Source organism: Crocodylus siamensis, chromosome 2, assembly GCF_052110815.1.
Source record: "Crocodylus siamensis isolate JL-2025a chromosome 2, ASM5211081v1, whole genome shotgun sequence".
Taxonomy (NCBI): domain Eukaryota; kingdom Metazoa; phylum Chordata; order Crocodylia; family Crocodylidae; genus Crocodylus; species Crocodylus siamensis.
The window spans coordinates 140964914-140981876 of record NC_143396.1 but is presented as its reverse complement, the minus strand read 5'-3'; the positions used below and the strand labels follow the sequence as shown (position 1 = coordinate 140981876).

Sequence of the window (16963 nt, the reverse complement as noted above, 5' to 3'; positions counted from 1 at the left end):
TAGAGGGTAGGTTATGTCCTGTATACCATGGTTTGGACAGGGCTCATCCTGCCTCAGGCCTCGAGTCGGGCTAGAGGTGACCTCTGGGGTCCCTTCCAGCCTGACTTCTACGATCCGATGATGATGATGATTCAGTGTCAGGACAGGTTTTGCTCTCAGAAAAGCGAGTGTCTGGCAAAACCTTCCTGGCTTCCTCTGCCTGATCCACGCCCCGCTCCCCCCGTAGGATCCGCTCTGTAGAGGTTGGTTTAGAACGGTGCCTGTGCGTGGGGGGTAATACGTCACGGCATGCTGTGTGAGGTCACCGCAACGTCACCCGCCCTGGACTCCGAACCTCCCCCGGCCGGGCAGGGCGGCCGCCGGCGCCGCTACTCAGCCGGGGCCCGGAGGGCGGGGAGGAGCCCGGAGCCCCAAAGCCCCGCCCCTTCCTGGAGGAAGCGCTTCTCCTCGCCGCGGTGCAGGTGCGGCCGCCGGGACGGCCGCCAGGTAGGGATCCTGGCCCCAGCCCCTGCCACCGCTGGCCGGCGGGGAGAGGGTGGGTCAGTAGTTCCCCCTCCCCCTCACGTCCGGGTGGGTCCGCTCCCCTCCCCTGCAGCCGTGCCTGGGCAGCCACCCTGGTCCCTCTCCTCGGCTGGGGGGCGCCTTCTCCCCCTCCCTCTGGGGCAAGCTGGCAGGTCAAACCTAGCCGCTAAGCGGGAGCTTGTGGGGGGAGGCCAGGCCCTCTGGGGTACCAGGAGCCCCTGCCTACAGGGTGCCTCGCTCCTTTGCTTCTGGCTGAGCAGCTGCCAAGGCAGACAGATTGCAGTGTTTGCAGCTGGGCCCTTTTTCATGCTGGGATTATTGTTATTAGTATTAGCATTATTTTTTTTTTCGTTCTTTTCATAGGGGTGTGTAATTGTCCCTGACTTGGGCACTGGAAGGTGTATTGCATGCATTAAAAGTATCGCTCTTGTGAGTGTGCGAGGGGCTGTTGTGATACCCCGCCCTTGCCCCCAAGCACACATGCCCTTTTCAAAGGCCAGATAGAGCATGTTGCCTGCAGAGAGTTTCTATGGACTCCTCAAAGGGAGAGTTTTTCTTCCTGATGCCTGCTTAAGTCCAGCATGTGGGTTAAACAGGGAAGGAAAAACCAAGGAAAAAGGTAGACTTTATTCTGGAAGCTGTGATTTGACTCCATGGCAGAAGCACCATGGAAATGCGCTCCCAGTTCCTGCAGTCTGGGCTGGGGGAACACCCACTGCAAAAGCTTACACTTAAGGCCATGTACATGGAAGAGAGGGGGAGGCTTTGCCTACCTACACTGCAAGCAAAGGGTGTAGTTTGGGCGGGGGAGGTCAGGGTTTAATTTTAGTTAGATGAGTGGAAGAGGGGCAGTGATGAGTCGGTCTGCAAGCTGTTCTGCTCCTGCACAATCTCAGTAGGACTGCACACTGGCACTGAAGCCTGCTCGAGAGGAACAGCTTGCCAGGCCTGGCCCTGAGAAACCACAGGCCAAAGCCACTCTTACATTAACTCATCCTACATTAACTCGCTGTGCTGGCCTTAGGTGTCATAAGTGATGCATGTGATCCTCTCTCCAGGAGGCCAAGAGGAAGAAGTGATCCTACCTACCACGCCATATATGCTGCAGTACTTGGACACATCAAGGTGAGTTAAAGTTCTTAAGGCTGTGTGTCTTGGAGCTTGCTACGTTAAAGGGATGAAGTTACTTCTGTTAGGCTAACTGGACAAATCTTTTATAGGAAAGGAATATTGGTGCTGCATGACAAAGAACAAGTACATGTGGGGTTTGAATTATGGGGGAGCTTGGGGTGGGGGGAGGGGGTGAGCCCCTCATGGGCTGGTCAGCATCCCCCCCACCCCCACAACAGCCTGGAGCCCATGCACCACCATGCACAGCCCCTGGCCTGCCATGTGCCTTTATAAACTGCCCAGGAGTTTGCAGCTCCTTCTGGCTGCCATGTCAGCTGGCCCCAGTCCTGTAGTACTGGTGGGGACCTGTGCACTCTGACCCCAGCCAGTTTATTTTGTAGACCCCTCCAAGAGACCAAATGTAACTTGAACCCTGGGTATGTGGTATTTGTCAGAAAGAAAGTGGGTCGATGGAGAGTTGGCTGAGTAAAGGGCTCTTCACATAATGATCTCCATCCCTTTGAGAGGGTGGAAGTGCAGCCTCCTTGACCATCATCATTCCTCAAGAGCTTCTTTGTAACACCCTTCATGTGGCCTCTTTGAAAGATGTGGTTGGGTGGGGCCAGGCACAGGTGAATGGCTGTGCCATGAGGCAGTGTATTCTATAGATGACCTGGTTCTTTGGTCTGAAGAGGTGAGTGTGAAATACTGTAGGCTCTTTCCTTTGGAGTTGCCCTGAGGGTGTTCAGAGATTGCAGAAGAGCCCCAGGCATCTGAAGTCCCCAGATCCCTCCCTTCTGAAGCAAAGGCTTTTGGAGAATTTCATGAGATGATTTTACAGCAGGTTATCTCATGATCCTTTGAGCTGTCTCTTGTGGGTTTCTCAGAGAAGCAGTGGATCTGGTCTTTGCACCACAAAAGAGCCAGACTTGCTGATAAAGCTGAGTCAATAGTGGCTAATGGTGCTCTGGGATGATACAACCTATACCTCTTTCTCATCACCCACAATTTGCACCTGACCGTTGATTCAGAATTCTCAGGTTTGTAAATGTTAGGCTTTTTCCTTCTGTGTTTTTTTTTTTTTAAACAAGGTTTCTAACAGGCATGTCTACCATTGTGTTGTCACAGTAAAATGAAGGTGTTTCATAAATTCTTAATAGCTGCTGTGAGAGAAGGGAAGTTGTATTTTTATTTATTTAATGTAAGACTTTGAAAAAATGCATATTTACCACAATTGACTGCTTAGAGTTCCTTTCATTTTTTTAAAGGAACAATGGCTACTGGAAGAAAAAATCCTAAGGCTTGATTCTTGCTAGCATTATGCTGCAGTAAATCATGCCTTATTTTTAGCAATAGATATTTATGTTTCTCTTCATACTTCTGCCTTTATAACAGGTTGAAAGAATGTTGAAAATTGAATGTACTTGTTGCTGTTTGTACAGTCTGGGTTGGGACAGTGAAAATTATTAAAACAATATTGCTTCACTTTGATGCTGTAAAATGTGGGTTTGTAGAGGCTTTATAGGAAAGTGAAGCTGTGTAAAGGCAACTGTTTTCAATTGACTTTTCCTTTGGAAGGACCAAATGTTGTTTCCATAATTCCTTCTGGTGTTGGGTTTTGTAATAGTCTGATTTTGCAACCCTTAAAGTTTGGCTCAAACATAACTGAGCAGTAGTGAGCTTCGAGCAGAGAATATGGCCCATTGTTTCCTGACACATGTGAAGGTGATTTCATAGATTTCATAAACATTAGGGCTGGAAGGGACCTTTGTAAGATCATTGGGTCCAGCCCCCTGCCCAAAAGGCAGGGAGTCAGCTGAGGTCAAATGACCTCAGCAAGATAAGCATCCAAACACAATTTGAATGTGTCCAGAGTATGTGCTTGCACCGCTTCTGGGGAGAGTCTATTCTACACTCAGGAGATAAGGAAGAAGTTCTTTACCGTCCATATGTACAGTCTAAAATGATCTTCCAGTAGTTTGTGGCCACTGGATCTTGTTTTCTCTAGGGGAGCCCTGGTGAACAGATGTTCTCCCAGATCCTGATGTACACCCCAATATACTTAGGCTGCCACCAATTCCCTTCTGAGCCTATGCTTTTCCAAGCTGAAGAATCCCATGGCTCTCCTCTGGACTTTGAGCGTCTCCATGTCCTTTTTAAAATGTGGAGCCCAGAATTGGATGCAGTACTCAAGCTGTGGCCTCACTAAGGCCAAGTACAGTGGGAGGATGACATCTTGGGTCTTGTTTGAGATGCATTGGTAGATGCAAGCCAGGGTTTTATTTGCTTTGCTGGCTGTGGCATTACATTTGTGGCTTATATTCATCTTGTGTTCAATCATGACCCCCAAGTCTCTTTCAGATGTAGTGCTATTGAGTGGAGCACTGCTGAGCCTGTAGGTATGATGAGCCTTGCATTCTCTGTGTTGACGGTCATCAGGTTTATATCTGCCCACCCAAGCTGGCCTGAATCCTCAGCCTATCCTCCAGTGTAACTGCGCTTCCCCATAGTTTGGTGTCATCTGCAAACTTAGCCAGTCTGCTTCTGACACCTGAATTCAGATCATTAATGAATATATTAAAGAGTACTGGACTGAGTACTGAACCCTGAAGGACGCCACTGGTCACCATGTGCCATGTTGACTTGGTGAGTGGAAGGATGACAATGGATTGCTGATGTTGCAGAAGAGGTGATGTAGCCTTGATAGTCCGGGGAGTATGTGAGAGCAAGATTTATTTTTTAAATATTCCTTATCTTTCCCTGTTACATAGTTAATCCAATAAAAGACAAATCTTTAGACACAAAATAGCCTTCCACCAACCCGTCTGTATTGGCTTCTTTCCCAGATCTGAAGAAAGGGTATTTTTGTTCTGCAAAACTTGTATAGCATTTCCCCAACTATGTAGTTGGTTCAATAAAAGATGCCACTAAGCACATCCTGCATCCAGCAAATTGCTGAGCTAGTTAGGGAGAGGTATTGATGCTTCAGTGCCTGGATCTGCCAGAAGAGTTTATTTGAAGCTGAATGTTTTCAGTTTAGCCCACTACACAAGTTCTGACTCATCACAGTACATCCAGGGAACTGTGGGACCTTCTGTAGTGGAAAACACCCTCTTTTAAAAGTATATTTAAAGGAAACCAATGTTCTCAGCTCTCTGGAAGGAGCTTATTGCTGAGTGAGCAGGGTTACAAAAGGCTTAGAGCCCTTAATAAAAATAGGCTGTTTTGTTCCTCATATATTTTTGGCACTTTGCCATTGATCTTGCAAGCATGTTCCTGTAAAGACCCAATAAAATACTTTGTAGCTGTGTAGCCCTGAGGACCACAAAGACTATACAAGCATCAATTTAGGCTTGCAATGCTGCTGTGAGGCTGGTAAATAAATATAATTAACCCCCTAGAAAATAAAGCTAATGGTATAGTGATGAGCACTACAGACATGCCCACAAGTAATTATTATATAATCTGAGGCAAAGAGAAGTTAGATGGCTTGCCAAGTCTGAGTAGAAGCAAAAATAAGTCTTTAATTTTCCCATTTTCTTACATCTTTAGAACCCTGTCTTCTGGTAGCACTTAAATTTTCATGAAATTTTCCCTCCCTGCCTCTTGAAAATAATGCTATTCATAATATGGCTGCCATGTAGACTTAGTACAAGTAAATGCAGGGCTTGATGTTTTTGGAGTGCATGTGTCCATTAAGCTTTTCAGGAGCACACTTTTTGTGTAATTCTGAGGTAAGTAAATTAGGCCATCCTACTTTGTATACTAGACCTTCCCTGGTACAGAAGTTCTTTGGGCAGTAGGTCTGGCTGCTACATTTCCCTTCTCAGCTGTTCATTCCCAAGTCTCTGAAGCAGTGATTCTGAGGAGTATCCAATTTGAGGGTTATGGTCTCTTCATTGCTCAGCTGGTCCCTGTGGGGAAAGGTACAAGCCATTCCTAAAGCCAATACTGAATACGTCTGTAGAGAAAACTTGTCTGTCTGAGACAGCTTTGCCTCCCATGCTGGAATCCTCCTAAAGTTGCATTATGGCATTACTTAATTACTGTTCTGTAACATGCACCTCCTCCAAGGATGGATAGGGTAGTGCAGGGCTGTTCAACTTCTGAGTGGCTGGTGACTACATGCCACCTGGACTGCACACCGTGCTGGCACCCTAGTGGCATGCCATGTGTCCCCCCACTGTGCTATGCAGCAGGTGCCCCCTCACCGTACTACACTGGCCCTGTGAGTGCCCTGCACTGTTCCAATGACAGGAGCTGGATACGGAAGCTGGAGGAGGGTAGGGGAGCCTGGAGACCCTGTTAGCAGCAGATGCATTATGTGGGGAGCGGTGCCTGGACCAGGAGCCTGGGGGCCTTGGGTTAATCCATCATCTTGCAACCTGTGGTGTGCCAGTTGGACAGCTCTGACTTGCAATGAGTGAGGAGTGACTGCAACTATGTTCTTGCTTAGGAGGAATATTGTAAGGGTAAGAGATTGTGCTTGTCCTTGCTTTGGTTGCCTGGTTGCAAGTAACACTCCTGTTTGATCCTCTTTGTTGAAGTCAGTGAGTCTCTTATTACTATTGAAAAGCAAGGGAACAAGGCAGTGAGGAAAAATAAACTCAGCAGTCCAGGAGGTGTTCAAGCTATGATGGGTCTAGAAGCTAAAATGTGGTCAGAGCTGGAGGAGAGACAGCCAAACCAAGCCATAACCCTGACTAATACAGTCCTTGAATCTCTTCTTGGAGTCCAATTCTGATTCTGTTTCTCCCTCACCGTCAAGGGCTCCATAATTCCACATTGTAACAGGGAGCCAATCCTCAGTCTCTGTTATATGCCTGAGCACAGTGATGCCTGAGTCAGGACTTTCTCCAGCTTGGAGGCTTACCATGAGCCAGCTGGGAGCTGGTCCCATCTGTCAGTGCTGGCAGAGGGCCTCAGGGATGGCAAGAAACCCTTTTGGGGGGAAAGACTCGTAGCTGCTCCTGGTGACCGTGATGGATGAACCTGGCAGCAGCAGGTGGAAGACTGGGATTGAGGATCTCCCAGCCACAGAAGCACATGATGGAGGGCACTGAAGGTTATTGGGCTGCTCCAAAAACCAATCTAAGAGCAAGGAATGAAGGACTCATTTTTCCCTGGAGAGGGGAAACGTAATCTCCTAGGTGGGAGTGGTGCAGACCTGTGTGGAGGCTTGAGAACAACTGTAGCAGCGGGACAGTGGAACCTCTGAGCCAACTATTTTGGAGATGGAAGACTAGCAGAGAACTGTGATGGGCTGAAAAGATGCGAGGTGAGGAGTCGCTGGTCAGCTGATGGAGGCTAGTATAAAGGTTGTTGATTCTTGGAGCTAGGATTCTGATTTCAATTCAGGGTAAGACTGTCTGCAGGACTTAGCTGAGACAATCTCTGAGAGAGGATGATTTGGGACTGAGAGAGAATTAATAGTATGTTGACTGAGGAGTCACCCTTAAGTAACTAATAGAAAGCAAGGAACAAGGCCCAAGAGGGTATATGGCCAGACAGCTGAGAACTCTCTGAAGCCATTGCTCTGAGGACCAGGAGTAAAAGACCCTAGCTACATTTCATGGGGTGGTGAGGACAGGGTGTAGGGGAGCTTGGAGGCCTGTGAGGAGAATTCACCTGTGGGACAAAACTGCAGTTTTCATTACCTTGCTGTTGACAATTAGCTTCCCCTTTTTCTTTTCCCATCAAGGTGTGGTAGGCAAATGTGAGGAGGCAGGCCGCACTTTGGACCCCAAAACATAAATAAGACACTTGTCTACACACCTCATCAACCTTTATTTTCTCACTTGCACCCAAAATCCTCTCCTTAGCATCTATTGGTTTCGTTGCCCAGTTCCTCATTTTTGCCAAACATTTAGACCAGCTTCTTTGCTAATGTGACAAATAGTCTTCTTTTTTTTTTTTTGTCTGCCTTGGGGGGGGAAAAACATCCTGGCCCAGAAGGCTTTTAACCTGTGGTAGCTTCACCCCATTCATAGATTCATGGATTTCCAGAGTCAGAAGGGACCTGGTAGATCATGGGTCTGACCCCCTGCTCTAGGCAAGAAAGAGTGCTGGGGTTAAGTAACCCCAGCCAGATGCCTGTTTAATCTCCTCCTTAACACCTCCAGAGCAATGTTCCCTCTAAGGAGTAGTGGTCCGTGAGTACGCCGCCTCAGTCTGGCGTGGGACACTTATCAAAGGGGGCTGGAGGCTGGGGGTGGGGGCTGGAGCCGGGAGCCAGTGCGAACTCAACCGGCTCTGAGGAAGTGCTCTGCTCCCCCGCATCAGGGCTGGGGAATGGAGCACTTCCCCAGAGCCTGTGGACCCTGTGCCAGCCTCTGTCCCTGCCTTGCCTCAGCTCGGGGAGGAGCCGCTGCCTGCCCCGAGTGAGGGAGGTGGTGCCCCGAGGGATGGAGGCTGGCGCAGGCTCTGTTGGCTCTGGGGAAGTGCTCCACTCCCTGGCCCTGATGTGGGGGAGCGGAGCACTTCCCCAGAGCCGGTGGAGCCTTCGCCAGGCTCCCACCCCCACCTGTCCTGGTGCACGGCCTTGAAAAGGCTGTGCACAGCCACACTTTTAGTTGTGTGTGACTGCGCATGTGTGAGCACCTTAGAGGGAAACTTGCTCCAGGGTAGGAGCTTCATATTTTGGCATAAAGAATTTCTTCCTTATGTCCAATCTAAATCTGTTCTCCTTCAGTTTGTGGCAATTATTTCTGGTAACCCTGAGGGGCGCCCTGGTAAACAGTGTGTCCCCTATTCCCTGCTGATCCCCCTCCCGATGAGTTTGTAGGCTGCTACAAGATAGCCTCTCGGCCTTCTCTTGCAGAGGCTGAAGCGATTTAGATCCTTTGGTGTGTCTTCATAGGTCTTACCTGCAGGCCCTCAACCATGTGAGTAGCCCTTCTCTGAACCCTCTCAAGGTTATCCACATCCTTCTTGAAATGTGGCTCCCAAAACTGGATGCAGTACTCCATCTGCGGCCTCACCAGTGCTGCATAGAGGGGAATTATCACTTCCCTAGACCTGCTTGTGATACTTCTGCTGATGCAAGAAAGAATGCGGTTAGCCTTGCTTATTACCTTGTCACACTGGTGACTCATGTTCATTTTTGCGTCAACCAGAACTCTGCGATCTCTTTCCACTGTTGTGGAGCTCAGAATGGTACCCCTCAGTCTACAGGTGCTGGAGATTCTTTCTCCCCAGGTGCAGCACCTTGCATTTATCCTTGCTGAATTGCATCCTGTTCTGATTTGCCCACTTCCCCAGTCTGTCCAAATCTGCCTGAATTCACTCCCTGCCCTCCCATGTGTTTACTGTGCCCCACAGTTTAGTGTCATCTGCGAATTTGGACAAGGTGCTTTCAATCCCTTCATCCAGATAGCTGATGAAGATATTAAATAGTACTGGTCAATGGGCAGAGCCTTGGGGGACACCACTGCCCGCATCCTTCCAGGGAGAAACCGACTCATCCACCACCACTCTCTGGGTGTGTCTCATAAGCCAGTTTTTCACCCACCTTATTGTGAAAAAATCCACATTGAAGCTACTCAGTGGGGAAATACAGTCCTTGTATTTAGTCTTGTATTCACTGCTTCTTGTAAACTGCTAACACTTCAAAGCAAAGATAAGTTGTTGGGTTGTTTAATTTACACCAGAGCAGCAAACAAGCCCTGTGGCAATGTAGCTATATACATTTATTAATAGCTGCCATAATCATCAGGTGTGATGACTAAACAGTGTGCTTGATCCTAAACAGGGTTTCAGAATGTGGGTCATCACACTGGGATGGGTGGATCAGAAAATGGAGCAGTGGTCATCAGTACTCTTTGGTGTCTATGCAGACATTGAGGCATCATTATGAATTCAGCCTGGAGCATTTTTGCAGTCTCAGAATTGCATAGAATCCTCTGCAATGTAACTTTAATCACTGAAGTTTCCCCAATGATTAGAAAAGTTTTAGTTTGGCAGTAAATCAAAGTTTTAAACCAAATTTTTTTATTGTGATTTAAATTATGTGAAAATTGAACCATAATGAATGTTTTTGTTAGAAAATGCATTGTTGGGCAGAGGTAGGGGATTTTGACATGTTAGTCATTACTGAGTGATAGCTGCATGGTGACAGTATCATGTGCAGTAGGTGGCTAGTGTCATTCCACTTTTAGCAATATACCAGGTTTATTAGTTCTCTTGTTGCCCTTTAAGCTGTTCAGCAAAGACTGCCAACAAGATCACATTCTTTTCTCCCCCCTCTCTGCCTAGATCAATAATGAAGCATGTAAGAGGGCTAGTATGATAAAGCTGGCACTACTGCTACTGCTGTAAGCGTTTAGGTGGGCAGAAGGATTCATTCTCTAGAGCTGTTGAGCGTGGCTTCTGTTGAATCTCTGCTATCTGAGGGACTCTAGGGTCTTTGTCTCTGGGATTTGAATTTAAATGGGCCCATACCTTTCATTAGCTAGAGCCACTTTAAATGTGTTCAACCAAAAAAGGTAAGAAATGAAGGGAGAACTCTTCCCTGAGGTGCATATTGCTTTATGGATGTTGTTACTGTATTTCCAAAAATAACTTTCTTTCTCCACAGAAAAAACAGATGCTGTTATTTCCTCCCACTCCCCTTTGGCTAAAAAAAAAAAAAGGGATTTGGGGATTGCACAGTCCAAAGATTGTGAATGGAAGCTTAGGCACTCAGGTTGGGTTAGCGTGGAGTAGTGTAAGGCAGGGCTCAGCAACCTTTTCAAGCTGTAAAGGCCAGAACAACTTGATTCCAGTCTGGCACAGGCTGGGTGGCTTTGGCATGCTAGCAGTGATGGGGGTTTGTCTGCGTCCATGCCAAGCCTAGGCAGCTGGGAGCTGCGCTGCTGCCGCCAAGGCATTTCCAAGCTCCCTGCTCACCAGCTGGGGCATTAGTTGTGCCAGGTCTGGGCAGCTGGAAGCTGTGTCCTATTGATGCTTCTCTCTGCGCACCCCCCCCCCCCCCCCCAGCCAACCTTTTGGCTTTGGTGTGGGCACAGCTGGAAGCTGCCACGCCCCAGCTCAGTTCCCCACTGGCTGAAAGCTGCACCCACACTCCATCTGGAGAGCTGGGAGAAGTGCTGACAATATGTGTGCAACTTCCAGGGAACAGACAAAGCGTTCTGGCTCCGTGGGCCAGATCCAGTGACTGTGCAGGCCTGATCTAGCCTGCGGGTTTATATTTTGCTAACCCTTGGTGTAAGGGGCTGCTTGATGGGAGTGAGAAGCTGCCAGGGAAATTTCTTCTCCTTGCTTTACCCCTGCATTTCATGACCTATTGCAAGTCTTTTGCCTCCTCTTGTTTATAATCCAATTATCAGGCTCCCCAGCAGAGGGTGTGGGATAAACCTGAAGGCATTATGCAGTCTCTTTAAGCTGTTGGCATTTATCAAGGAGAAGGGGGTGGAGGTTATGTAATGGTGTTTGGTTACATCTTTCCAGCTGTGATGATCCAGTATCATTCTGTTTTGGTGACCGTAGTTCAAAGCCCAAAATGGTGGGAGGCTTTCCGAGAAGGAGCCATGTTTGTTTCCATTTTAACATTATTGATTAACATCAATTCTTCATGAATTCTCTTCCAATTTAAGCAGTGTCCTGTCTTCTCTCCTTTTGACAGTTTGCTCTGCATCTTAATTCTCTGCAATGAGTCAGTGGCACAGCACTGTGAAATGCAGTAACATCTTTTTGGTTTATTATGCGGTTTGTGTTCTCAAATGCATTTAAATGTTTTAGTCTTTAAAAAAGATGCATGATTCAGTTAATGTGATGATTTGTTTTTTGCTTACATTAATATTCTCTGGCTAAATCAACTTCAGAAAGAGCCTGTAACTTTGCTCAGCAGATTAGATTTAGATATTTATATTAAATGAATGCAACATACACAGTGCTATACATCTGGCAAACTATATACTTTTACTGAAGCAAGTACATTGGATGAAATGGAAGTCAAGTCAGTTAAAGCTGGCGTGATGGGACAGCTGTGAATAAAGGTGAAGAAAACATTCAATAGTCTGGGCAAAATCGGATAGAAAAGCAGGAATCTGTTTCTGAGCTGTGATTGTAAGATCCCTGAGAAAAATCTTCCTTTAAAACAATATCTTGGGGCAGTGCTAATGTGAAGCCACTTGCAGTTCAGTACGCTGTCCTTTCAGACTGGCTGCAGAAGTTCATGGTTTCTTGGTTTTTCACAATTCTGTAGTGTGAAATTGCACTCTTTCAGTTCACTTGATTGCACAGCTTTCTATATCTTTGAGAAAATTGGCAGGTTTCATAAGGTATATGCAACAGAGCCAGAAATACAATAAAAAGAGCAAACATACCAAAACCAAACCATTGCATCGAGGAAGCTGTATGTTGCTAGTGGCCTTCCAGGGAAGGAATAAAGAATGAAAGGTAAGTTGTTTTTAATTATGACCAACTGTCTACAAGTTGTAGCAGGGATTTTTGGTTTGGGATAGTTGCTGGGAGGGGGAAATGTGTTTTACTGAGGTATTTTTCCCCACTATCCAGAGTCCAAAGCTCTGCTCCCAAATCAGTAGTCATTAATACAGAAACAAAGTAGTAGAGCTGTTCAGAAAAGTATATTTTTCTATAGAAGAATTGCACTGAAAACCAGCAGCCCCCTCACCCCAAAAGACAAAACCCAAACAAAAATTACTACTACCAAAATTTTCTATGGAACGTTAATATTTTTTACAAATTTATTTAAAATCTGAAAATAAAATTTGGGGAAGTGTTTGGACTGCCACATGAGTGCTGGAGTTTGGGTGTCTAAAGTTCCTGTTGTCCTCTGTTGGCTATGCTCACTGGTTGGAATACATCTCTTAAGAGGCATTGTGGAATGTAGTGGGATGGGGGAACCTGACATCCTGCATCACTGATGTTCCTGACTTCAGCGCATTTTGGGAGATGTAGTTCAGATGGAGATCCTGGAGATAATAGAGAATTAGAGGTATGCAGAAACTAAACTACAGTGCCCACAAGGCAACATTTTGAAATCAAAATAGCATGTTTTTTTCTTTCTTCTTTTTTGTTTTTAAACAAATTTCGGTAGTTGGAGTTTGCTAATGGGGACAGAGAAGAAAGGACATAAGACTGGAAAAGAACACCTGGGGGCACTGAGTCTGGTCCCCTATGATCACTGATAGTCATATAATAAATGGTTGTCCAAGAGTATCCAAGAACATCTACTCAACACAACTTGTAACAAACTTCCCAGATCTTTCATATCCAAAACCCCTACCATGTGCCACAGGAAGATGGCAGGAGACAGCACTGTCCAACAACGCAGTGTGCCTTTGCAGTCAGTCAATCTTCCATAGAGAGCAAATGTTTTCTAAACAGTAACAGGAAAAAGCAGAGAAAAGACATTATTAACTCAAAATTGAGTTTTTGATTCTTTGGGGAAGTCAAACAGTTGGGTGGAAAAATTTCAATCATCCTTGCTCAGGAGGTTTGGGGAGATGAAGGCAGCACTTCAAGTCTATTGTAATTGATCTGTATTGGTTAAAAGATGATTCCCAATTAAATAATTCAGTATTGTAGCTGGTACCTGTTGGTTTAAGGGCAGGCTACTGTGATTTGATCATAAAAAGCAACATTTTGTGTAAAGTCAAGGCCATGAGCTCTTAGCATGTTTGACTGACAGAAGTTTCATAGTTTCATTGTTTCTACGGTTGGAAGGGACCTGAGTAGATCATAGAATCATAGAAGTAGGGCCGGAAGGGGCCTTATAGATCTTCAAGTTCAACCCCCTGCCAGGGCAGGAGAAAAAACTGGGCTCAAATGATCCCAGCCAGGTAGGCATCAAGCCTCCTCTTAAAGACCCCCAGGGTAGGAGCCAGCACCACTTTCCTTGACCTCGCATTGTCAGCCCATGTTCATCTTGGAGTCAGTAATGACTCCAAGATGCCTTTCTGCCTCCGTGCTCTCAAGAAGGGAGTTTCCCATCTTATAAGTGTGCTGCTGGTTACTACTGCCCAAGTGCAGCACCCTGCACTTGTCAGTGTTGAAGCGCATCCTGTTTTTGCTCGCCCACCTCTGTAACCTATCCAAGTCTTGCTGCAGTCTTTCCCTCCCTACTAGTGTGCTCACTTCACCCCAAATTTTGGTATCATGAGCGAATTTAAACAGGTTGCTTTTTACCCCATTGCCCAAATTGCTGATAAAGAGATTGAACAGCGCTGGCCCAAGAACCAAGTCCTGTGGGACTCCGCTGCCCACTTCTCCCCAGGTCAAATGTGACCCATCCACCACCACCCTCTGAGTGTGACCCTTCAGCCAATCTGCAATCCATCTGACTCTGTAGGCATCAATGCCACAGTCACCCAATTTTTTAATGAGGATGGGGTAGGAGACGGTGTCAAAGGCCTTGCTGAAGTCCAGAAAGACTACATCCATGGCAACACCTGCATCCAAGGCTTTTGTGACCTGATCATAAAAGGCAATCAGGTTGGTCTGACATGACCTGCCCCTAATGAAACCGTGCTGGTTGCCCTTGAGCATCATCTCTGAGGCCGGCCCATCACAGATGTGCTCCATGATGATCTTCTCAAAGAGTATTCCTAGGATTGAGGTAAGACTGACGGGCCTATAGTTGCCCGGGTCCTCTCTCCTCCTCAGGATGAATCCCACCAAGTTTCTGTTAACCCTATTATGTCTGGGTCTGAACTGGCTATTCTGAGGGCAAGTTCCTCCTGCTTATTCCCCATACTACGAGCACTGGTATATAGGCATTTAAGGCCCTGCCTAGCTGCGTGTGCCACCCCCCATTTGGGAGACTGTTTGGACCCCTGTTTCTTACCTGGGCACTCCTAGCATTTGTTACCTGTCTTGCTCGGGTGGTATCTCCTCGTCTTCCTGCAGCTCCCTCCCCCGGCGATGCTAGTTTAAAGCTTGCTGTACGAGATCAGCCAACCTGGAAGTGAAGACATACTTGCGTTTAGGAGAGAGGTAAAGCCCATCCCACCCCAGCAAGCCCCCCACCTGAAAACATGGGTCATTATCAAAGAACCCAAGGCCTTCCTGGTGGCACCAACTGCGTAAGCGCCGGTTGACCTTGCCAATGCAGGCCTTGTGTCTCCGTCCCCACCTACTCACCGGAAGAAGAGAGGAGAATACCACCTGCGCCCCCCGTCTCCTTAAGCTTGTCGCCCAGAGCCTTGAAATCCTTCATAATGCGGTCAGGGTTGCCCCGGCCGCGTCATTCGTCCCCACGTGGATGACAACCATGGGGTGCTGGTCTGCAGGTTGGATGTAGGCCGGAATCCTCTCCGTGATGTCTCTAACCTGAGCCCCAGGCATAAAGCAGACCTGTCGCGATCATCGAGTCTGACCCCCTGCCATGGCAGGAAAGAGTACTGGGGTCAAATGACCCCAGCAAGGTGTACATCTAGCTTCCTCTTAAAGACCCACAGGGTAGGAGGCAGCACCACTTTGCTTGGAAGTTGGTTCTAGCTGTCCTGACTGTGAAGTAGTGCCTCCTGATATCTAGCCTAAATCTACCCTCTGCCAGCTTGTGACCGTTATTCCTAGTCACTCCTGGTAGAGCTCGGGGGAACAGGGACTCCCCCAATGCCTGCTGGTCCCCTCTGACTAGTTTGTAACAGGCCACTAGATCCCCCCCCTCAGCCTTCTCCTGTGGAGGCTGAACAGGTTTAGGTCCCATAGCCTCTCCTCGTAGGGCCTGCCCTGCTGCCCCCTGATCATGCGAGTGGCCCTCCTCTGGACCCTCTCCATGTTGTCCACATCCCTCTTGAAGTATGGTGCCCAGAACTGGACGCAGTACTCCAGCTGCGGCCTGACCAGTACTGCATAGAGGGGGAGGATCACCTCCTTGAACCTGCTTGAGATGCATCTGTGTATGCGTGTCAAGGTAGAGTTGGCCTTCCTGACTGCATCCCCACACTGCCGGCCCATGTTCATCTTGGCAGCAATGATGATTCCAAGATCCTTTTCTGCCTCTGCACTGATGAGAAGGGAGTTCCCCAACCTGTAGGTATGGTGCTGATTGTTCCTCCTCAGGTGCATCACCTTGCAGTTGTCGGTGTTGAATCCCATCCTATTCTCATCCACCCACCCCTGTAACCTGTCTAGGTCCAATTGTAACCTTTTCCTTCCTTCTAGCATGCCCACATCCCCCCACATCTTCGTGTCATCAGCAAATTTGAACAGGGTGCTTTTTACCCCCTTGTCCGAGTCACTGATGAAGGTGTTGAACAGTGCGGGCCTGAGGACCGAGACCTGCAGAACGCCACTGCCCATATTCCTCCAGGTCAAAAATGACCCATCCACCACCACTCTCTGGATGCGGCCCTCCAGCCAGTTGGCGACCCATTTGACTGTGTGAGTGTCGACACCACAGTCCCCCAGTTTCTTAATGAGAACGGGGTGAGAGACAGTGTTGAAGACCTTCCAAAAGTCCAGATAGATGCAGGGGTAGCAGTGGACATAGTCTAAGGATTTGGTGACCTGGTCATAGAAGGCCACCAGGTTGGTCTGACAGGACCTGCTGCTAATGAACCTGTGTTGGTGGCCCCTAAGCATAATTTCCCCTGATGGCCCCTTGTGGACATGTGCCAGGATAATTCTCTCAAACAGCTTGCCCAGGATCGAGGTATGACTGACTGGCCTATAGTTTCCTGGGTCCTCCTTCCTCCGCTTTTTGAAGATGGGAACCACATTGGCCCTCTTCCAGTCCTCTGGCACCACACCAGAGCACCATGAGTGCTTGTACAGCCGTGCCAGGGGTCCCGCAGTGACCTCAGCCTATTCCCTCAGTACTCAAGGGTGGAGATTGTCCGGACCAGCTGATTTGAATACATCCAGTCCCTCCATATGTTCCCTAACTAGTTCCTCACTAACCCTTGGCCTAGGTATGCCTCCCTTGGGGTTTAAGGGGGGCCCAAATGGGGGGGTGGCTGTTCTGGTCCCTGCTCAGGGAAATGGAGGCAAAGAAATCGTTAAATAGGTTAGCTTTTGTCGTCTGGTGTGACAACCAGATTTCCTAGTGTGTCCTGCAGGGCCCCACGTTACCTGGAACCTTCTTTTTGCCCCCTGTGTATTTAAAAAAGGACTTCTTGTTGTCCCTGATCTGGGAAGCTAGTCCCAGTTTCATCTCCACTTTGGCACTCCTAACTGCCCCTCTGCATCCCCAAGCAGCTGCAGTATAATCCTCCCTGGTGATGGCCCCTCCCTTCCATTGGTTGTACACCTCTCTTTTAGTTAAGAGACATTCCCGAATGCTTTTGGTGAGCCATGGGGGCTTTTGTGCCCTCCTGCTCCTTTTGATCCGTGTTGGGATTACCTCCCTTTGGGCTTCGAGGAT

General features: G+C 47.9%; 1 protein-coding gene across 3 annotated transcripts in view; it reads left to right on the top strand.

Moving 5' to 3' along the window:
• Nucleotides 1-251: 251 nt before the first annotated feature.
• TMEM150C (transmembrane protein 150C) overlaps nucleotides 252-16963 on the top strand; it is a 54200-nt gene continuing 37488 nt past the window's right edge. Inside the window, exons 1-2 of one of the 3 annotated variants that reach the window (XM_090036930.1) lie at nucleotides 252-486; nucleotides 1581-1647. The gene's annotated coding sequence lies outside the window, so the exon portion shown is untranslated. Of the gene's footprint in view, nucleotides 536-1580; nucleotides 1648-16963 lie in introns of all 3 variants that reach the window. The other 2 variants (XM_090036929.1, XM_090036927.1) reach the window with 2 other exon arrangements.